The sequence below is a fragment of the Onychomys torridus genome, chromosome 15 (assembly GCF_903995425.1).
Source record: "Onychomys torridus chromosome 15, mOncTor1.1, whole genome shotgun sequence".
NCBI classification, from domain to species: domain Eukaryota; kingdom Metazoa; phylum Chordata; class Mammalia; order Rodentia; family Cricetidae; genus Onychomys; species Onychomys torridus.
The window spans coordinates 57,790,681-57,814,466 of NC_050457.1; the positions used below are offsets into that span (position 1 = coordinate 57,790,681).

At 38.4% G+C, this 23,786-nt stretch overlaps 1 protein-coding gene and 1 non-coding gene across 3 annotated transcripts in view; both read left to right on the forward strand.

Moving 5' to 3' along the window:
* LOC118596234 (cadherin-10) overlaps positions 1-23,786 on the forward strand; it is a 191,228-nt gene that overhangs the window by 13,753 nt on the left and 153,689 nt on the right. The gene's annotated exons all lie outside the window — the stretch shown is intronic.
* Positions 1,413-1,485, forward strand: Trnav-aac. The gene has a single exon. It is a non-coding gene; the product is annotated as a tRNA-Val (tRNA).

The window sequence follows — 23,786 nt, forward strand, 5'->3', positions numbered from 1 at the left end:
TGTTAAGGGCTATAAATAGGGGTTAGATAAGGATCATCCATGATTATAACATTTTTTGATGCAGACAAATTTTAAATTAAAAAATAACTAATTTCACAGCTACAATTATGCCAAAAAAGATTCCTTAAGCATTAAAAAAAAATTCAAGACAAATAGTCATCTAGTATCTTAAACATCAGACCAGAAAACAATTGTTAATTGTGGGATTTAAGGCAGTTTTCATTGGGGTCTGTCATTTTATAGAGGAAAGTCTGTGTGGTTCATTTTGTCATCAAATACTGTAACAATTTTTGTTGACTTAGAGTAATGTTCATATGTACTAAATATCAATGTTCTTTTACTTCTGTTTTCACTGGATGTAACTCTTGGTAGGTCTGCTAATTTTGATAAGAGAAAGTGCTTTCTAAAAATAGTACAGTTCCCTTCTAGGAACTGGATATCTGTGCTGATGAACAGTTGAAATTTGCAAGATTGGTTGTTTCTATGAACTTTTCATTATTTACTTTGTTATCTGAATATAAATATGAATTCTTTTCAGATTCCATTTTTGCTCATATCTCAGCAAGAGATGGGTATCAAATCACCCCTATTTTTCCATGTGTTCACTGTTGGAGCTACCCCTAGAATTTTATCACTCTCTGTACATTCACCTGATGTTCTGATTATTAGTTATCTTCACTGTCATAAAACTTCTGTTTCAAGACTGGACACTGAACAACTTAGTCAAGCTTACAGGGTCTGAAGGAACCAGTGGAGGCGGTCCCTCTGAGGCATGAGGGTCCTTTGTCTTCATTAATGGAACAGAGCTAGATAGGAAGGCACATGTCCGTCTAAAAGTCTCAAGACAGCTTATGACCATCATCCCCTGGCATGTGTTTATCCATGCATTTCCCGTTGCTGTCAGAAAGTCATTTTCCCTTTCTGCTCGGGCCTTTGAGACAGCCATGTGACATAAACAAGTGGTCAGAACATATGATTTCTAATGCTCCGCCCAAATGACAGACTGAAAACACTGATTACTTCATTCTCGTTAAACCACACATTTTCTATCAACAAAACCACTTCTATTCTAAAGATATTACTATTGATTTGCTTTTATTTCAAAAGTCTGCTATTTTCTTTTCTATGTAATGGTTCAAACATCCTATTATTTCTAACAAGTATACATTTACTTAAACTCCCAAAGCAAAATAGAGACAAAGTACTCTGTTTAGAAACTTGAGAAATGTTCAAATTAAGTAGAAACATTTGGTGATGTCATAGTCCCATTTAATGTTATTGATTAAGGTGATATAGAGTTTTTTTTTTTTAGTAAATAGACAATTTATAATCACAACCGTAGAAAGAAAAATATGAAAGTAACACCACCATGAGTGAGGACAACAATCACTCAAAACATAAAACAGACTGGGTTTGGGATTTAGCTCAGTGGTAGAGCGCTTGCCTAACAAGCACAAGGCCCTGGGTTCGATTCTCAGCTCAAAAAAATAAAATAAATAAATAAAAGAGAAAACAGAAATTTCTGTTCCAAATTTTCCCCATAAAAATATAATTTGTTAAAGATAATTGTCCTCAAGAATAAGGCAATTTTCCCCGTTAGCTGTTACTTAGAGCACTCTTTGTTACCTACCATTTCAGAGACCTGTAGCTACGGATGAGAAGACCCATAACTCCTTTCCTTTTCACATACAATTGTTGGCCACATCATGTTAGTTCCATCTCTGTTAGAAGGAATGTTGCTTTCTCTTTGATTTCTGGTCCATGCTACAGATAGAATTCATGACTGTACCAGTGTAAGAGACTCAGGGAGGGCCTCATCATTCAGGGATGGGGCAAAACCAGCTCTCAAAGTTATATGAATTCTACTGTTAGTGACTAGGTCTCCATCTCTTCCCCCCTACATCTCAAATGCCTTCTCAGATCACTTAACTATATCTGCTCTAGGGGCATATGCACTTCCATTATCACTAAGGGGGGAACTGGGAAATCTTGAGAAAGGTGTGAAGCTTAGGTAGACCTCAGTTTTATCATCTGCAGCATGGGCTAATGATATAGTCATATCCTAAGAATGCTGCAGGGATTACATGATGCTCTATTAAAAGTTGCTGGAAGGAGTTTTTATGATTGTAGGAGTCTACTGCATGTGACTGGCATTATTGGTGCTTGCTTGGGGAATTGAAATTCTTTCTTCCTTTTAAGTCATTACAGGTTCTTTAGATCTCTTGTAATTAACTTGCCTTAGAATATAAGCAGATATATTACTTTGCAATTCTTGGAGAACAGGCCTTGCTTTCTTTATCATTCTAACTATTTTAATCTCTTTCTTTATCTTATTTTAGTCACTTAACCCCATGTCAGGTCTGCCCTCATGTCTCTAAGTAAGTGAGTTGAAGTAATGAAGAAAAGTCAGAAAGGGATTTTAAACAATAGCTATTTTGGAAAGACAAATCACATTAAATATCTTTGCCTATCTTCCAGCCCCTAACACAGACTTTAAGTTTGAATCGTGCCTTCCGACCAACAGTCTATGCCAATGTACAGACTTGATCAGGATTCTGAATCAGTTTCAAGAAAAATGAGTCCAAAAAGGAAGACAGGTATGCCAGGCGTTTATTACTTTTTTTTTTTTTTTATCTTATTGACTCCAAGCAAGGAATCAGTACTTTTTAGCAAAAGCCATTTCTAAAGACTTGCTACACAGTATGAACTAAATCAGTATGATTCAAAACAAACAAACAAACAACAGCAAAAGCCAACAACTGATGTAATAAAAAAGAAAGTACTTTTAATTGGATTTGGGTAGAGGATGAATAAAAAATTTGCATCTGTGTCAGCAACCAAGGAAGAACAGAGAGATATGGTAATTTTCTTTTTTCTTTTTTTTTCTTTGTTTTTTTGTTTTGTTTTGTTTTTGTTTTTTTGTTTTGTTTTGTTTTTGTTTTTTTTTTGTTTTGTTTTGTTTTGTTTTTGTTTTCGAGACAGGGTTTCTCTGCGTAGCTTTGCACCTTTCCTGGAACTCACAAAGATCCTCCCTTCTGCCTCTGCCTCCCCAGTGCTAGGATTAAAGGTGTGCGCCACCACCGCCTGGTGCGATATGGTCATTTTCAACAGAAACTATGTGGATTCACATTAAGAAACATACATTTGTGAAAATGATTTAATGCTCAGTCAAAGATTGGGAAGTTACTTTTATTTTCCTAGGGAGATGTGAATAAATACTAGGTCACCCCATAATGCACCCGGCATACCAGAACAATGATTCCCCACAAGACCAGCTTGTGGACACACTGAATTTATTAGGATGCCCCCTAGGACTGTGTGTGAAGGGCTAATTACAGGGCATAGTCCTCTCAAAGCAGCCCCATGACTGACAGGCCTCCCCGGTGTGGTGACAGCTCTTGAAAGCTGAATACGTGAAGCTCTATGTCCAACTTGTAGGTCACTCCTAATTGAGCCTTGTCTTCCTAGGCATTGTTTATTTCTTTTATAGTTTTGGTGAGGGGCCTTTCAAAACTTGTAACTTATTTTTTCTCTTCTTTTCTGAGGTTTTAATATAACTCTCTAGCATCTCCTCCTTCCCTTTCCTCCCTCCAAACCCCCTTACACACCTCTCCTTGCTCTCTTCCATATTGACGGCTTCTTGTTTCATTATTGTTAATGTGTGTGCATGTGCGTGTGCGTTTGCATGTGCGTGTGCGTGTGCGTTTGCATGTGCGTGTGCGTGTGCGTGTGCGTGTGTGTGTGTATGTGTGTGTGTGTGTGTGTGTGTGTGTGTGTGGTGTGTTCCTAAATACAGACTGCTTAGCTTATATACTGTTATTTTCATGTATGTTTGCAGAGCTTACCACTTGGTACTTGCCAGGGTATGTGCTCTCCCCTGAGGAAGACTGGGTCCTGCCAGATTCCTTAGTATCCTGTATTTTGTGAAGCTCCATCTTCTTTCAGGAAAAGAATGTCTTCATTCTGAGGAATCAGCTACACAACAGACAAGATTAACAAGCTCAAAAATATGCTATTATTTTAAAAGCCCTTAAGTTAAAAATATGTCAAATAAAGCTGGCTCCAGGGGCCCATATTTGTGATCCCAGCACTACAGAGATTGAAGCCAAAGAATGCCTTCAATCCAGGGGTTGCAGACCAGTTTAGGCAACAAAAGGAAACTCCTGTATCAAAATAAAACAAATGAACTCTACCTATCCAGCCCTCTTTAAAATGTAAAAGCAGCAGCAACAGCAGCAACAACAAAGCTCAATCTGAAGAACATGATAATAAAAATTTTATTTGGCATTTTATGTGTATAAACTAGCAATTGTTAATACTCATATAAAATTTTTGTCATTCAGCTAAAAGCTGGTATTTCTTTGAAGTTAGCCAAATGGGGTGACAGAAAAGTTATTCCAGCGATCTCTGTGTGTATTTCTTTGTGTTTCATTTTCTACCCCAGCAGTCCTTTCTTGTGGAGCCTTAAATACATATGCACTCTGATTTACCGCTTGGATGTTTTCAGTTTTTCTCTCTGGGATCCAGTTTCTCAACATTTGCACCCTGTTTAGCACCTACTGATGGAGGCAGGCTTTTCTTCAGTCTATGCTTTCTGATGGTGCTCTGACTTTCTACATGTGTAAGATACATAAGGTCATTCTGCTGAGTTTGTATGATGAGTGTGCCATGTTATTTGTTTAAATCCTTCTTCACCTCAGACACATGTGTGATCACACAATGACTTACTTATTTCTGTCATTGATATTTCTTTATGATACTCTCTTATAGTGATAGTTACAATCACCAGCAACGTGTGAATTAGCAGTTAGGCACAATTCTTCCTTTCCTTTATTACTGCTTTGCTATAATAGCAGTTAAAACTTAACTCTTTATGAAGTGAAAACATTGACAATATCAAAATGTATTAGTAACTTTTGTTATTTTATAATTCCATAATGTACCTTTTGTATTTTTAATTCTTTTAGCCCCCATTTTTCACCAATTCCAATCAGCTAATCAGCTACCTCTACTATAAATCTGTATTCATTATTAATTCTTTTGGTGTCCCGTGGCATTTCATCAGGGTCATCTGCATGATTCTGCATTTAGAACTAATGGTTAGAGCCTGGTAAGCTCAGGGGTAGGTATACAACTGGATACCAGGATACCCCTCTCCCAGAATCTGTCATTTGGAAATAGATAAGCCATATGTGACAGAGATTCTCTTTTACCTCTGTAGCTGATTGTTCAATGGACCCAGTGTAGATGTACACAGCCGCTGTGAGTCCATGGTGTGTGCCAATGCCATGGTTCAAGTGTAGTATCTCAAAGCTGTTTTCCCAGTCTCCAACTCATATTCTTTATGCTCCCCTTCCTCTTTCCCAATGTCCCCCAAGTCTAATGGATTAGTATAAATAAATGCCAACTTTTCAAGTTTATTTTTTACAAATGAGATTGTATACCTACATAAATATATACACAGGAAAATTTCCTACCAGATACATACCCATTGGTAATAATTAATGCTATTACGCGTTCATTTAGGTAGATGCTCTATCAATATTAGTAGGTTTTTTTTGTTTTTTTTGTTTTTTTTTTTTTTTTAACAGAAAAGGTTTAATGCAAGTGATTAGACAATAACAGTGAAATAACAATAGCTATTAATTATTTAGCACTTTCTGCTTTCTATACACTGTGCACAGTGATCTGTGTGTGGTGTTGCTTTTTGCTGTCATGGTTCAGGAAGTCAATGGTATTAGGAAACTGAGCATCAGACACATTACTCAGTGTTCACAAATCACAAAGCTGTTATGTGAGAGACCTGGGATGAATCTGTTAATACATCCTTGTTCCTCCAATCATAATTTCTCTCCCATATCTGAAAGTCTGAAATATAAAAAGGAGAAAATATGAGGTCAACTGTGTGCCACATTTTCCTTTTTATAAAATTTTCTTCACCCAGAACCTGCTGTGGATCACCTGTTTTGCAATGAGGGAAATTGGTACAGAATTAAAATGCATAGAAACACTTAAAAGTGCAAGAAATGTGTAGCTGGAAGTTTTCCTGTATCCCGCCCAGTCCTGCAGCCACTCAGACCCAAGTAAACACACAGAGACTTATGTCAATTATAAATTGCATGGCCATGGCCTATGGCTCAATTTTCTTGCTCGCTAGCTCTTATAACTAAACTTAGACCATTCATTTTAATCTATATATTGCCATGGTTTTACCTGTGTACCATTAGAAATAGAAAAGTTTAAACATTATATGATTTTGCCAGGATGTAGCATTAGTATTGTCAAAATCCATAAAGAGTAAAGCACAAGAAAACAAATCTAAGTGAAATAATTATGATAAAACTACCATCTCAAAACAACACTGTGTTGTCCTTTTGACATTGGGCACTAGTTTTCAATGCTCTCAATTGAGAAATAATGCATATATTGGAATGTTCACAGAATACCTCTTTACTTTTATAGATTAAAAATAGTCACAGTGATCACTTCAGAGTAGAAAGGTAAAAGAATGCATGTGTTTACAGTTTGAGGACTATTTCCCATCTGAACACTTACTTTTGAGAACTTTTTGTGAATATTGATTAAGTGCATATAAAACAAATTTAAAAGACTTTTTAGTCATCATTATGACCCATGGACATGGAAAATGAAAACAAAGATCTCAAAGTCTATGTTAATCTTTACAACAAAAATTGGCCCACCCATTGAACTTGTATCAAGATGCATGTGTGTCACATTCGTGTGCACTCACTGCACTTAGTTTTAGAAAACTTGGTGATTATGGTAGAGAAGGTTTAGTAACAGTTATTTCTCACATGACTGCAAGTATAAAAGGATTACTTTTTTAAAGTATTTTTATAATGGTTCATTTTTATAAAACCATATTAAAATTACAGTGTATATCAGTGCTTTGAAAACCTGATTTAGATTAAAAAATGAAAAGCGCTGTCTTTCTTGTGATAATATGAATATATTAATATAATTTTGTGCTTAAGAGTCATGACTATGCTGTCAAAAAATCCTCTCATGTCATTTAAGGACCTACTTTCCAGTTGGACCATTGTCTCTTTTATATCTCCAGTAAGTTCCTAGGTAAGAAGGTGGATATCTTAGGATTTTTTTTTTTCCAAATAAGAATCAACTGACATTATGATGAACTATTGAGTTACATGAGCATGTCTTTATACAAAGAAAAGTCAGTCAAGTCTTTAATATTTCCATTCATATTGATCACTAAAGAATCTCCTTGTCTACATCCATAGAGAGTCATCAACCACTTCATTTTTTTTCTGAACAAGAAGAATATTGACTCCATAATATTTATGCATTTATTTTAACTTGGAGCATTATTTGTCCAGTTAATTTCTTCTTCAACTTTTACCTTTTATGTCTTGGCCTTCTATGTTTCAAGGGATAAATGTTATTTTACTAAAAAATTACCTACAACTTTTAGACTTTTTAAAAATATATTCTTCAATATCAATATTGACATAAGAAACTACAATTCAAAAGTAATAATTCAACAGAAAAGCCCCCAGATAAACCTAAAATTATCTCTAGCAGAGATTAATGAAAATAATGAAATAAAATATTTTATTCTGCTGCAAAGAATAACATTTCAAAATGTGATAAATCTCATGGTTAAAGTGAAGTTTTATAAGATGCTTCAAAATAAAGTTCTCTGTGCACCATTGTCTAAAGTGCACATAATAAGGAAATAGACTTTATCTCATTTTTATTTTTGTAAATTTAGTTATTTATGTACTTATCCTAATCAGATAGATCATACGTCTATATACAGGGATTCAATTGATATCCAACATAATGAACCTTTAGAGAGCATCACATATATCTAATCCTAGTCCAGTAATGGTCATTTGAATCTTGCCTATAGGTAATGGATTCATTCAACAGCTAATCTGTTGAGCTCCTCCTCACATCAACTACTGCTATTTTGCCTCATTCTCAGAAATTTGTTCCTTAGTTGTGTGATCTGAGTGCAATAATGTTCAAGTTTGGTCTCAGATTATAACTAAAGAGCAAGAAGTACTGTGTACTTGGACAAAGATAAAAGCAGTGTTAATGTTATATGGTACTAAGTCCCTTTAATAGACTAGAATTGATTTATTGTATGTTTTTATCTAAACCTTTTATGAACCTATTATATTTTTAGCCTGCTACTTCCATGAACACTCCATCTAATAAATAACATAGCATGGCACATCCCATTATTTTTCCTAAATTTATCTCTCTTAAACTTCAAAGGGCACCCTTAGGCCCTGTATAATTGAATTTGTATATAGCTTGGCTTTCACACTTTCTACCGTCTTCATGATTTAATAGATGTCAGAGCCTCTAGATTGAAGATTCTAATCTCTATGTCTTCCTACACAAAACTACCCAACTTTTTCAAGGATAGATTGTCTTCTGCATTTTCTGGATGTGGGATGCATGTTTCTCTGAAGTAATGTTTTCCACTGTTTGAGAGCACTGAGGCACATGGTTTGTAGAGGTTATTAACAGAAAATGTGCACTTTCAGCATTTAGGTCTCAGTTCTGACTGTAGACCACTGCAAGGACCTTTATCAGGTGCCTTAATAGGGTCGGATTTTTAGTTTGTGCTCAGAAAGAGGGACGTTTGGAAAATTACACCTATACTGCATTCTAAAGCTGGAATATAAAAATTGAAATGGCGAAGTTGTTGTTTTCGAAACAGAAGATAGTCCTTTAAGAGTGGCTAAAAAAGTGAAATTATAATATAATTAGATCTATTGCTTTGTCCCTGTCTGCCAAATAAACCTTTCAATGTATCGAACTGTTTTACTTTTTCAAATTCAATGGCCTCTTTATCTTTAATTATTGTTACGTGTATGTGTACATATTACTTATGTGTTTTCGTGCCTGGCTATTTAGTCTTGTCTAACCAATCGGTGTGCTCGTCCCTGGGGAAGACTACTTCTCCAGCTCTCAGCATTCCTTAGCTGCCTGCAGATCTTCACACAGAGTTGAGGTCCTGGGAGCTTTCCTCTATTCACACTCCCATGTCTATTGTTGTCGTTCTTGTTCACTCACTGTTAGCCAGTTGTGTTGATTAGACTTCACGAGCAAAGCTTCTGACTTTTCTGAGACATGATCTCACAAGCAAACGCTCTGTTCTCTGGCTCTTAGAACCTTTCTGTCTCCTCATCCAGAGTAATCCAGGATCTTAGGTGCAGTAGTTGTGTTGGGACCGAGGTCCTTTTATGTATAACTTAGCCTGAAACAATGTGATAAATTTCTTGTTTTAGTATTGTGATTTTGTTGCGCATATATATATATATATATATATATATATATATATATATATATGTTAAAAAATTCAAAAAAAAAGTTTAAATAAGAAATAAAAATGACTTAGGCTTCCCTTCTGTTGAGTGTGACTCACAGGAACAGACAGCAGTACAATCCTGTGCCCTGCATGGAGACCTTGTGGCTCTATCCTGGTAATCACTCTGCCAAGCTGGGCTGTATCTTCATCTCTGAAGTCCATTTTGTTTTTTCATAGTGTATGCCATTTACTCTTGAATTGATAGTAGGATTTCTATCAAAACTTGCTAATTTTATAACCAATGTAAATATCAGTTTTAAGGCATGAGAGAAATCTAAATATAGAGTAGACAAAAGTCTACTATCTCATTCAGATTGCTGTTCTATTGAAGATCAGAAAAAAATAAAACTTTAAGTAACCAAAAGGCTTTCTGTGCCCTGATTCTGATAAATCAAACAAAGCCAAGATGCAGGGTAATATGAATTGTAGGTTGCTCCTTCCTAACCACAATACAGTGTGCTGATGACAAGGTCTTCAGAACATCTAGTGAAATTAAAGAAAAAAAAAAACCGCATGTGTGTATTCTGCTTTGGTCTGTTTTCTCCTTTAACTGTGTGTTATGCTTTGATTGTGCTGCAACGGTCTAGACATATGTTTCTTACATAAAATAAAAAACAGAAAATCTTTCATTTCTCACTAGATGATGAGATGCCATTTAGAAGATGCAGAAATGCCTTTTAGTGATGCAGTTTTTATTTTCATCACAGAATACATTTGACAGTCACCTGTAAGGGGGGAAAAGAAAGAACAAAAACGTCAAGAGGGAGCAGAGCAAGTGATCCCTTAAAACACACACAGTTATTTAAAATCCCAGCTCAGCCTGCAGTTACATTTAGAATTCAGTGTTGCTTTCTACTGGCTTTGATTCTAGGCTCATCCTCCTCTGCAAGTTAAGAAATATTCTGACCAGAAGATGATTTCGGTTCACATTTTTACTGACACAATACTTAAATGCTGTTGAAACCTGTTGTGAAAGCTGACACTCTCTCTGTTTGGAGTTTTCTTCATTTTCAACACGTGAGCTTCTGTCATTTTCCAGTCACATACACTGAGGTGACTGTGAACAGACTTCTCTGATGATTTACATGGTTCCTGACCGGGAGGTGGCAGGGCTCCTTTGGCATTTGTTCCAGTTCACAGGTTCCAGCCTGTCTCTGCACCTTCTCCTATTGTATATTGTTATTACCGCTGTGCCTCGTCGCATGCAATATTTTATTTGCAGTCATCAGACACTTTCATGCTCAAGTGGTCGTTAGCTGTGTGCTCTCCAGCTGTTCAAGACTGTTAAATAAAACCAGTATCCCTACAAGGAATGTGTCAGAGTGCCTTCCTGTCTCTGCAGGGCTACTGGCTTGGAACTGGCACCAGAATGAACAATGGGGAATGCCCAGATACAGTAGTTATGCCTCCCTATTTTCTTATTTTTCTCTGAAGCAGAAAGGGGAATTGAAAGAGAGAATACCAATTTTTGGCTCAGGTATTACAGCTCTCCCATTTCCATACACTTCAGGTTAAAGACACAGAGCTATTGGAAACAACTTAATATTTCTTTTTATATGTCTTAGGCCATGCCAAACTAATGTTATATTACAACCACATATATATTTTCTCAGTATGTTTTGGAAAGCGAAGGGTTGTACTGGCACACACACACACACACACACACACACACACACACACACACCACATTTGCAAATCCTGCAAAAACTGGATGGCTTCTAAGTAAGTAATTTCTTTTAAAAATAGGTAGCTTAAATACACACTTGATATTAGAGGGTTCCCCCCCTCACATCTCAATTACTTCCATTTTATCTTGTCTGCAGTTAAAACACACGAAATAATTGTTTTGTTTCATGAACATTGAGAAGCACCCACTGCTAACACCACTCAATATTTCCTCTATCTTCAAACTTGTCCTGGGGAGCAGGGGATGACTTTAACATATTCTAATTTAAAAAAGGTTTTTATTTACATTTGAAGTGCATTATGATTATCACTGTCAAAATGGACAGGGCTGAATGGCAATCCTTTCTCAAACTAGCAACTAGAATTACTTCGCTGAAACACATTGGTGTCTCTGGAAGTTCTCACATGTACTTAACACATTACTAATTCTGCAGTTCATAATTTATCAGCAAAGTAAGCCGAAATAAGCTAACAGACTAGCAATTTTTTTTCTTAGAACCCTCCTCCACCCTTGAGAATTCTCATGACTAAATATACTATTTTACAAATTGTAATGATTCACAAATCGTATTAATTATAAAAATGAATCTGTTTTGCAGTGGCATTTCCATACTTGCAGATATTATACTTTACCCTTATTCACCTTTTGTATTGTATGCTGTTGCGCTTCTCTCCTTCCCTCACTCCTCACCCCCTGCTCATGCCCTAGCCTAATCTTATCTTCTTTAGAGGACACATGAAATTAACTTCTATAGAGCTGGTTAATTTCCATGGAATTATCCTTAAATTTCTTCTCTCATCCACTTCCTCCTTCTACTGGATCTTTTCTTCAGAAATCCCACTCTTTGTGCGGTGTGTGTGTGTGTGTGTGTGTGTGTGTGTCTGAATTTAATTTGAGATTGGGGATACTTTCAAAAGCAGGAACTGAGCTTTGTTGACTTGAGCATGGACAGCTATGAGTTGAGCACCTATTATGAATGAATAAATATTACCCTCTCAGCCCCAACAACCATTGACTGCTTATTACTACTTAGGAAGGAGTGGAGCCTTTTGAACCTTTCGAATGCTTCTGGGCTGTGTTCTGTGCACATCTTGTCCAAGTAACCGCTATTGCCATGAGTTTGTGCGTGCCATACTCATGCAGTGTCTCAGAGGACAGCATTTCACAGCGTTCCTCTCTGTGTTCCTATGGCTCACACCTTCTTTCTGCTCTTCTTCAGCAACGTTTCATTAGCCTTGGAAAAGGGTCATGCAGATGTCCCTTTTAGGGCCAAACACCCAACTCTCACTTATTCTCAGTCCTTTGATGAGTTATGACACTGCCCATGGTGACCTGAGGACCCGAGGTTTCTTTTGCTGAGGCTGAGAATGGCACAATTTTAGTGTACACACCAGTATTTACAAATATTGTGCAGCCCTGTCTATTAACTAAAGCAAGAGGAGAAATTTCTGCTCTAGCCTGCATGACGTTCTCAGTTAATAAAGCCCATGAGATGTGAACAGAGAAGTAGAGAGGGAGACTGGAAATGTGAAGACTTCAATGGGCCTGGAGGGAGGTAACAGGGATGATAAAGGAGCAGGGTTAGTTGAAACTTGCTACCTGTAGTCTAATTTAAAGAAAAGTAATTTGAGGGAAGGTACACCATATGGGGTGATAATGCTGCTACTGAAATGTTATTAATTAAAAGTCCAGTGCCAGATGTGGGTTAATGTATTAATTTTTTTTAAATTTTCAAATGATTTTAACTGAAAAGAGAATTGCATCACTCACCTTCCTTCCGTCCCTGCAGCCTCCTCAATCAACCATCTCCAGAAACACTTCCATATTTTTTTAATCTTTTCATTATATATTTTTCAACAGTGGGATAGCTTTTAATTTTTAGATGGTTCCCGTTGAAATAGTTACATCACTTCTCCCTCCCTGTCATCCCTCCAGCATTTCCTAACTACTCTTCATAGGACCCCTACCACAGCCTCTTTGTCTTTGACTGTATCTATCAAACACATGCACATACACATCTATACATCAATATATGATGATATAACTTGCTGATTCCATTTTTGTTGTCTGTGTATTTATGGTTAAAGGATGACTACTATGCATTGGACAGCCAATATGTGGGCTTGTCCCTGGGAGATGCTAATTATCCTACCATGGCTACCTGTAGTTCTTTGTCTAAGGACAAAGGTGAAATTTATCCCATCAACATCAATATGTCCATTTGTAGCTGGAAGTTTTCCTGTGTCCCGGCCTGCTGACAGTCAAGACAAATCTCTCCCACTCGCATCCTCCACATAAACACACAGAGGCTTATATTAATTAAAACTTCTCAGCCATTAGCTCAGGCCTACCACTGACAAGCTCTTAAATTTAAACTCAGCCCATTTTTGTTAATCTATATGTTGCCACATGTTCCATGGCTTTGCCTGTGTGCCATTACATGCTGCTCCCTGGATGATGGGCCGATAGCCTTCCTCTTTCCAGAATTCTCCTTGTCTGCTTATCCCGCCTATACTTCCTGCCTGGCTGCTAGTCAATCAGCATTTTATGAAACCAGTGTACAAACCATCCATTGTTACTGCTATTGTTCCAGTTTTGTTTATGAAGCAATTTCTAGGAAAGACGGCTTCACAGAAGACGTCCTGATATTTTGGCTATTAGCATCTTTCACTCCTCTTTTCTGAAATGTTCCTTGAGCCACAGATTCAGAAGCAATAATATAGACGCATCTGTTGGGGCTCTGCTCCCCACTATCCTTGATCTCTACGTTCTGTCCAGTTTTGGTTTTCTGGGATGGTCTCCATTTGCTGTAAACAGAGGATTCTCTGATGAAGGGTGGTGGCTACTCTTATCTGAGTCCACGGCAAAGATTTAGAATGCAGTAAAGAAACTTGGTGCCAGAGACATTCCCAGGAATCCACAAGGATGACCCCAGATAAGACTCCTAGTAATAGTGGAGAGGGGGCCTGAACTGTCCTTCTCCATTAATCAGATTAGTGACTACCCTAATTGTCATCATAGAACCTCCATCCAGTAACTGATGGAAGCAGATGCAAAGATCCACAGCCAAGCAGTGGGCTGAGCTCAGGAGGTCTAGCTGATGAGAGGGAGGAGGGATTATATAAGAAAGAGGGGTCAAGATCATGAGGGAGAAACACACAAAGACAGTTGACCCCAGCTTGTGGACTCTAGACTGGCAGCTAGAAAGCCTGCATGAGACCTACCTAGGCCCTCTGAATGTGGGTGACAGTTGTGTATCTTGATCTGTTTATGGGGTCTCTAGCAGTAGGACCAAGATCTTTTCCTGGCACATGAGCTGGCTTCTTAGAACCTCTTCCCTATGGTGGAATGCCTTGCTTAGCCTTGACGAAGTGTGGGCAGGGAAAGAGCTTGGTCCTGCCTCAACTTGATATGCCATGCTTTGTTGACTCGCATGGAAGGCCTTACCCTTTCTGAGGAGTGGATGTGAGGGTAGAAAGGAGGGGGGGGGGGGGAGAATGGGAGGAGAGGGAAACTGTGGTTTACATGTATAATGAATAGATAGATAAATAAATAAATAAATAAACAAACAAACAAACAAACACACAAATAAATAAAATAATTATCTTGGTCTAGCACAGTGGTGGTAGTGAATTCTTTTCTTTTTTTATTTGAGAAACTTTTTTTATTCATTTTACATATCAACCACAGATCACTCTCTCATTGCTCCTCCCGCTCCCCCTCAGCCTTCCTCCTACTGACCCACACCCCCCATCTCCTCCTTCAAGAGTGTAAGGCCTCCCATGGGGAGTCAGAGGGATTTGGTCCTGTTTCTAACTGAATGTAGATTATTTTCTATGGTCCTCATGAGCTCTGGGAAACCATCTAGATTTCCAGTGCCACGTATGCTTTCTCTCCTGTTGAATGGGCCTGAAGTTTAATTAGACAGCTGTTGGTTGCCACTAACACGTGAATGCCACTTCTTGAAACTTTGGGCATATCTTGCCATGTTGTCAATTGTTGTGGTCCATAGATGCTGCACCTGGGTAGTACTGTTTAATTTCTTTTCTCCCCAGGCAATTTGCTTAGTAATTGCTGGAACCATGAAAGCTAGACCACATGAAAGAGGGGTTTCCATGTCAGATCCAGCTGAGGTCTTCAACGTCCATTCTCTTAAGTGTGTAGTGGTTTGAGCAATGGGGCTCACTCTCAATTCCTGACAGACAACCAAAGGAAGCAATGATAATCTACATTGCTTTGGAAGTCACTTGAACTACCTACCTTGGCCAAACCTTTGAAAGGAGATCTGGTACTGAGGTTTTATTAGTATATGATTCTTGTGGGGATCATTGTAAGCCAAGTGGTGTATCTTCTTTTATGATAGATAAATATATGTATATGTATGTATATATATATATATATATATATATATATATATATATATATATATATATATATTATACTTTTAGGTGAATATAAAATGATACATTTCTTAGTCTTTCAAATCTTGCCTCCAAATCCCACCCATCTCCCCCACCAATAAAATAAGATGACATTTAAGAGAGAAAAAGGAAGAAGGGGGGGAAATCTCATCAAGGAAGCTGTAGTGTGACACAGTGAATCATGTAATGAACCCTTTTATCCATATGTCTTTACTTGCAAGTGTTCATTGCAGAGTCATTGGTCTGGTTGGAGGCCTCTGGTTTCTGCGACACTATCGATGCTGAGCCCTCACTGTGACTCCTCTGGGATATCCTGTCATTGCCCTGTGTCATGGAGATTCTGCAGCTTTGGATCTGCAGGACCAGCCTCTTCATGTGCTCCAGCAGATCATAGATGGGATGGATGGGATTGATCCACGTATGAGGTGGGCCAACATATACCTGCTTCTTGGCCTGGGTTGGTCAGCCTGCCATCTCTCCCCTGTCATCCCCATCAGGATGAGCTCTCCAGCATTGCTCTAGCTGGTTGACCCTTGCGGTGATGAATTAAGGGGTCAGGCCATCAGGGTTAGTTGTCCCATACCCATAACTTTAAGGCCAGTTCTACTGTTCTGCCTAGGCAAGGTATATGGGCCACTGTCCCTAGTACTACAGCTCATGAGGGGCAGGGCCAGCTCTCCTGTTCTTATGACCTCAGGGACAGCTCTTCTACCTGCCTCACACGTTGATGGGTTGTGGTGGTATTGTGTTCCCCAAAATATTGTGTGTTCCCCAAAATAAACTTATCTGGGGTCAGAGAACAGGGTGGCCACAATATTACACATGAGGATAGGCAGTGGTAGCACACACCTTTAATTCCAGCACTTGGGAGGCAGAGCCAGGTGGATCTCTGTGAGTTCAAGACCACATTGGAAACAGCCAGGCATGGTGACTCACACCTTTAATCCCAGGAAGAGAACCTTTAATACCAGGGAGTGATGGCAGAGAACAGAAAGATATATAAGGCATGAAACCAGGCACCAGAGTTAGTTAAGCATTTGACTGGTTAAGCTTTTAGGCTTTGAGCAGCACAGTTCAGCTGAGATTCATTCTGGATGAGGCCTCAGAAGCTTGCTATCTGAGGAAACAAGACCACCTGAGAAACTGGCATGGTGAGGAAGCTGTGGCTTGTTCTGTGTCTCTGATCTTCCAACTTCACCCCAATAACTGGCCTCAGGTTTGATTTCATTAATAAGACTTTTAAGATTCATGCTACAATGGGCCTTGTGGAGGGGGTCATCTCTCCCAAGCCCATGCTTCCACATGAAAGATGAGTAGTAGGGACAGCTTTTCCATGCTCACAAAATCGAGGTTGGCTCATGCACACCTCCACCAACAGTATCATCTCTACGGTGCTGCCCAGGCAAGGCACAGGCTCCACTTTCCCAAGTGCTGCAGTTGGTAAGGGGAAGGGTAAGCTCTCTTGCCCACCACAGGTAGCAGAGTTAAGGTGGGGTGAGGGGTGAGGGCATCTTTCCCTTGCCCTTACCACACAGAACAGATAATGGGAGTGTGGCCAGGTATCCTATTCTCTCACACTCAGGGCTCTCTTACCTGCACCACTGCCAACAGGTCAGCTCTACAGTGCTGTCTAGGGGAGGAGCAGAGCCCCCTTTCCTGAGTGCTGCAGCTAGTAAAGGGGAGGATCAGACTGCTTGTCTGTCACAGGTATAAGGGGCAAAAGGGGCATCTCTCTCCCACACTCAGAACTGCATGACAGAAGAGCAGTGGGGACAGCTCTCCCATGGAGACAGCATAGTAGAGTTGACCCCATGGACAGGAAAGCAGTTGACCCAGTCCTGATGGCAAGAGAGGGGCATAGCTGGTACTGCCTTCCTCTTCTACAGTGTGGTGGTGGGAGCAAGGGAAAGGGTTCTTCAGTTTTTATCAAACAATCATGATGTTTGTTGTTCCTCTTCCTCTTTTATCCTGTGTATTGATCTCTCCCTCTCCACTCAGTTAGAACCTCTCCGTGTCATTCTATTTTCTACTTGCTATCCCGTGTATCCTATTCCCATCCAAAGCCTACCTCCCATCAACATGTATGTTCCCTTTGTTCTGGTTGCTGTAGTTACTCTGTTTTGTATACTCACATCTGAGGATTTGCAGGTAGGAAGTGCAGATGAGACAGAAAAAGTGCCGTTTGTCTTTCTGGATCTAGATCATCTCGCTCAATGTTATATATCCTAGGTCCATTCATTTACCTGAAAATCTCATGATTTCACTTTTCTTTACAGATGAATAGTATTTTATTGTGGAAGTCTACCACACTTTCCTTATCTATTCATCTCTTGGGGAATATTTAGGTTGTTTCTATTTCTTGGCTATTGTGACCAGGGCAGCTCTGAACATTGCTAATCAAGTATCTATGGAGTAGGATGTTGAGTATGTTGGGCACATGTTAAGGGGTGGTTTACCTGGGTCATATGGTGGATTAATTTTGAGGTTTTTGAGGATTCTATGTATTGATTTCTAGAGTGGCTGTACTAATTTACATTAAGGTATGGAGAAACTTATAAAGTAATGGACAAGGAGACCCCAGAGATACCTGTAACATTATTGCCATTGCTCTTGGTTTCTTGACAGATTTAGTTGATAAGACAACATTGCTGAAGATACTGCCTATCTTAATTGCAAAGCATAGAGAAAGTAATGTAGGCGTGGGTTGGAAGCTTCCTTCCTGCTGGAGAGCTTTCAGAAAGTCACAGTTCTAACAGGTGTGAGACAGATTTGTATTTTCTTGATTAAATTTGAGAAATATCTTCCCTATATTTACTAACCATTGGAATTTTTAAGTGTATGTTTAGAACATTTGTCTCTTTATTGTTTGATTTGCTTTCTCCTTTGTTAAGAGCACATCCTGTGCCCAATTTTCCATAACTTCTCCACATAAAACTTAAGTCAATAATCAGTCATCACATCAAGCTAATATACTTCAAAAATCCAGCTATAACTAGCGAGTTTGAGTTTGAGCTGACATTTTCTGTTGTCTTCATCCTGAAGGGGGTAGTTTCCAAATGGGTCTCTTTGTGTACTTGCATCAATCAAATCTGACTCAACCCTAGTTAGTCAAATAGTGTTAACCTCTGTGCAGACATCTTTCTCTATATAAAAGCCAGGAACTGGCATGATGCCTGAACTGTGGGGTCTACATTTTCTCTCTCACCTCAGCTCCATCTGTTGCCATGGGTCTCACAGCTGTCAACTATCCTGGGTTTATCTGATTACATACCATTGTATCACGTTATAGTTGTGGTTAAGCCGGTTCCTTTTCTCTGTGTCTCATATGTGCAAACATTTATATATCTGTATGTATACACACTTGAAACATAACATGCTTACACTATTTTCTTTCAGGTATTTAAACAGATTAACACTTTCATTAAGATTTTCATTGGCTTTCCATTTAAAATTAAAATGTATCTACATGTCCTATGCCATTTTCTAAACACATAACACATATAGAACATCAATTTTATGGCTTATTTATTTACCCTTTGTTTTTGATATCCTTCCTAAATTAAAGCACCTAATGGGACAGTTGTTCTGGTTAGTTTGTTACTGCTGGGTTATTTATTTATTATATTCATTATTTAAATATATTCTATAATTATAATAATTTGATGCTGGCTAAGGAGTTGGCATGTTTCATTCACTTCTTGCCATCTTTAAAGATTTCAGTAGGTATGTATTTATTAAATGCATCTGTAAATCAAGGAGCATGAGCATCTTCTGAGTCTCTAGATGGCATCAGATTGCAGAAATTTCAGGGAGATTAGATTTCTATTTTTAATCTTCCCTCTCCTGCTGCTCCTGACACCTCAGTGTTGTGGGTGGCTGTGAGGGCAAGAGCATGTGTAGTTTCTGCAAAGGCTCACATGAATGGCAGGTCTTGCTGTCCTTGAGACAGCTAATAGAGGCTCTTGAATTAAACTGAATAAGCCTTACTGATATTTCCTGTGTGCTGGCAGATATATCCTCGTTTCAATTTCAGAGTATTAAGTCCAATGCCGATAGATTCAAGTGTCTTGTATATTATGCTGGCAGGGAGACCTTGATGATAAGATGGAAGTAAAAAGAGTTTTCCATAAACCTTCAAAAGTTGAAACAAACTGTCCAGAGGCAGTCACTCATAGGGATTGATTGCTCCTTTATAGGATTTGTATATTTTGCCTTTGCCTTTTCTGTCAACATTTTTATGGCTAATATGAATAACAACTGTTGCAGGCATTGCTTACAAACGTTGGCAATGAAAAAAGTGGGGGGAAAAAACTTACAGTGTCCATAACTGGTAATATGTAACTGACATCTTCAGATGAAATTTCCCAGCATCATTCTAAACAAAGCCTAAAGGCCAGAAAGTGGATGTATACCAAGTGTATGCCCTGTTGTTCCTGTGTGTCTGGGGCAGTAATTATATTTACATGATTTTCAATCAAATGATGCATTTTTTTTTTTTTTTTTTTTTTTGAGACAGGGTTTCTCTGTATAGCTTTGCACCTTTCCCGGGAACTCACTTGGTGGCCCAGGCTGGCTTCGAACTCACAGAGATCCTCCTGGCTCTGCCTCCCCAGTGCTGGGATTAAAGACGTGCGCCACCACTGCCTGGCTTGCACACCGTAATTTTTATCAAGTTTTCTTTTGTTTAAATTCTAGATTTGAAAGAGAAAGAACAAAAAACTTAATTTTTAAATTGTTACTTAGAAATAATTATAAGGGTTGGGGATTTAGCTCAGTGGTAGAGTGCTTGCCTAGCAAGTGCAAGGCCCTGGGTTCGATCCTAAGCTCAAAAAAAAAAGAAAGAAAGAATTATAATAATTGTTTCAAAATGAGCAACTCTGAAGAACTGGAGAGATTACTCAGTGGTTATGAGCACTGACTGTTCTTCTAGAGGATCCAGGTTCAATTCCCATCACCCACATGGCAGCTTAAAATTGTTTGTAACTTCAGGTTCAGGGGACTCAACATTCTCACAGAGACATACATGTAGGCAAACACCAATGTACATAAAAATAAATATTATTATAAGTGAAAACTATGCTATCATTAACTAATTTTGTATAATTCTTAATTGTGGCACTAGGAATTGTCCATGGTCTTTGCAGATGTTAGAGAAGTCTCTGCCATTGAGCTACATGCCCAGCCCAATATTTAATTTTTGTTATGAGGCAGGATCTCATAAAGCTGGCCAGGCTGACCTTGAACTCATTCCATAGGCCCAGCATCTTTTGATTTTCTCAAATCCCAGTCTCCTGAGTTTCCAACATAGGATGTTTATAGAAAAATAAGCGTTTATAGACAAATAAATATTTATAGAGAAATTATTACATTCTATTTCTGGACATCCAAAATAAATTACATTCTTTCATGCAAAAATTAATGCACCCTAATAGCTCCCCCATATCCTAACTTATTCAAGAATTATCTTCAAAATATAAGTGCATATCTCCATCTATCTAATACCTAACCATCTATAGAGACTCAAGTTATATTTCTTCCCATTAACATGCTCCTCAGCTGTGGGCTTCTGCAAAAGGAACATGTTGTATATTTTTGAAGTATAAAGACAGAGCAGCCTTCAAAAGGATACTCAATACTTGAAGAGACAGGAATGAACAGAGGAGAGGTAGGTCCCGAGAAAGTACAAACTTTGCAACTCTTCTAATATACTCTGTAGATTTTTACACCATGTCCTTCAAGGTCAGTGGGACAGAGCCCATCCTCTAGCAATAATGGGCTGGGGTGGCGGTTTTACACCAATGGCTTTGCGCAGCCCTGCTGTAGGGTAGTTTTTTTGTAGGTATATCTGCAGAGGCAGGCTGAGTCAAGGTTAGTCACCTTTGGCTCTTTTAGACAGTGATTGCCCTGTAGATACTACAGGAGTTTGTGATCTTGGTCCTTATGATCAAGGTCAGCTCACAACAATTAGTTCTGGGTTAGAATATTTTCATTCTTACTGTACATACCTGATCTTGAAAAATCAAATGCCACGTTTTAGGCTATTGCATTGGGCTGTCTCAGCAGGCTGTTTAATACCCCAAGGGACATACTAGAATATATTTTTTAAAATAACAACCTTAAGCATTAAACATTGTAGAAAAGGAACTTGTAGTCTGTAACTAATACACAACTTGAAAATCAAAATATTTTTGTCAAACATGAACTAAAAATGTAAAAATTATTTCTGATAAAATGTAATATCTCTTGCTGCATTTTTGTATGTCATTTCCAGAATAAAATTTCTGTACAAAAGAAAATGAAATCAAAGCTAGGAAAATGTTCATGTATATATTGAATTTCATAATCATGAATAAACAGTTGCTTAGAGAGCTCAAGAATTATTTAGGTAATTGTAAAATAAAACTTCTTCCTTCCTCTTGTGACTATAAAGTGGCCAAATCTAGTTAATAGAACACTTATTGACTCAGGAAGATAATTATAAGTTGAATGAAACCAGTAATTGTTTGAAATCACCATGAAAATATAATAAAATCATATTTTATTATATTAAAATTAAGGAAGTTAGATTTAAAATTAAACAATCAATACAAATTTAGAAAAATAACAAAATATATAGAAAGGACTTTCTGTTTGTCTGTGTATATAGGGATATGAAACAGTAGATGTAAAATGTTTCTCTGTGAGAAATTCTGACAAAAGATCAAAGACATCCTAAGGAATATGAAATAATATAGTATTCATATAAATGATTATCTCAAGTGATATAAAATCATTAATCAATACCCTGTTACTTGAAAACATTTTTTAAAATGTGGCAGTTAAGCACATACTAACCACTTCTACGTCATTTGCTGTCCAAGATCAGCTGTCTGGGAAACCTGTTTCAACTCTACATTCAAAACATATCAGCCTTTGTTCACATTCACTATGTTTTTTGAGATGCAGAAAGTATGCCTTCATATCCATGATAGGTTATTTATATCCAGTTTTATCTGTAACATTGCTATAATTGCATCCATTTCTCTGAGATAGACTTTTTTTATTCAGTTTACACACCAAAGATCCCCTCTTCCCTCTTCGCGCCCCACCCCCCAACAGCCTCATCCCAACCCCCCACCCACAAGAAGGCAAGGCCTCACACGGGGAGGCACATCCAGTAGAGGCAAGTCCAAGCCCTTTCCCCTGCCTCAAGGCTGCACAGGTTCCCATCATAGGTAGTGGGCTCCAAAAAGCCCCCTCGTGCACCAAGGATGTATTCTGATTCTACTGCCAGCACCCCTCCACCTACCCAAGCAGACAGACCAAGCTACACAATTGTCTCCTCATACAGAGAGCCTAGTCCAGTCCATTTAGGCTCCACAGCCATTGATTTAACTTGCATGAGTTCTCACTAGTTTGGTTTGGTCATCTCTGCAGGTTTCCCCATCATGCTCCTGATGTAATTGTTCATGGAATCCGTTCTCTCTCTCTCTCCCTGACTGAATTCCTGGAGTTCAGCCTGTTGTTTGGCTCTGGATCTCTGTATCTGCATTGAAAAAAAGCTCTATGATAACAGTTAGGGTACTCACCTCTCTGATTACTTGGGCAAGCCAGTTCAGTGCAGGCATACATGTAGGCAGAACACTGTATACATAATAAATAAATAAATCTTAAAAAAAAAAAGACACCTATTTACCCGAGACCCCAGCCACTTCCTGAGACTCAGAGACCAGCCCCCAGCTCCCATCCACCCTGGAACTCCCATCTGGACCAGAGAGCTGCCAACTTAAGTTGTGCTGGGATCAAGAAAAGTGGGCCTTGGCAGTTTGAGTTCATGGAGTTGTGTCCATGCCAGTGGATGCCACACCCTCCAGAAGAGAATTTGACATTGCTGCTGCCGTTGTTGCTGTTATAACAGTGATGACCACTGCTACTACTATTTCTGGGATTGCCATTTCATAATTGGTTACTACAGCTAGCACAGTGGAAACCCTGGCAGCAAAAGTAGCTACCACTTTTAGTTAATCTTTCATTCTATTGGGCATGACAAATTTAAATCAATAGTTATATACATTTTGTTTGGCTTTGAAAGTTATAAATTTACAAACTCAAGTTCAATTTGCTTTTGGGATACTATCTTACAAGGACTCCAATTTGCAGTAAGGCTCATTAAGGAAGGGAATGGCTCAGTTGCCTTTAGCCTACTGGCTATAGGTGGGTTAAGACTTCTGTTGGTCTTTTCTGTGTTGAACACACAGATTGCAAGCCCAGCACCACTTAGAGATCTTTGGCAACAGTTAACTCTGCAGCTCTCACATGATTGAACCTGTAT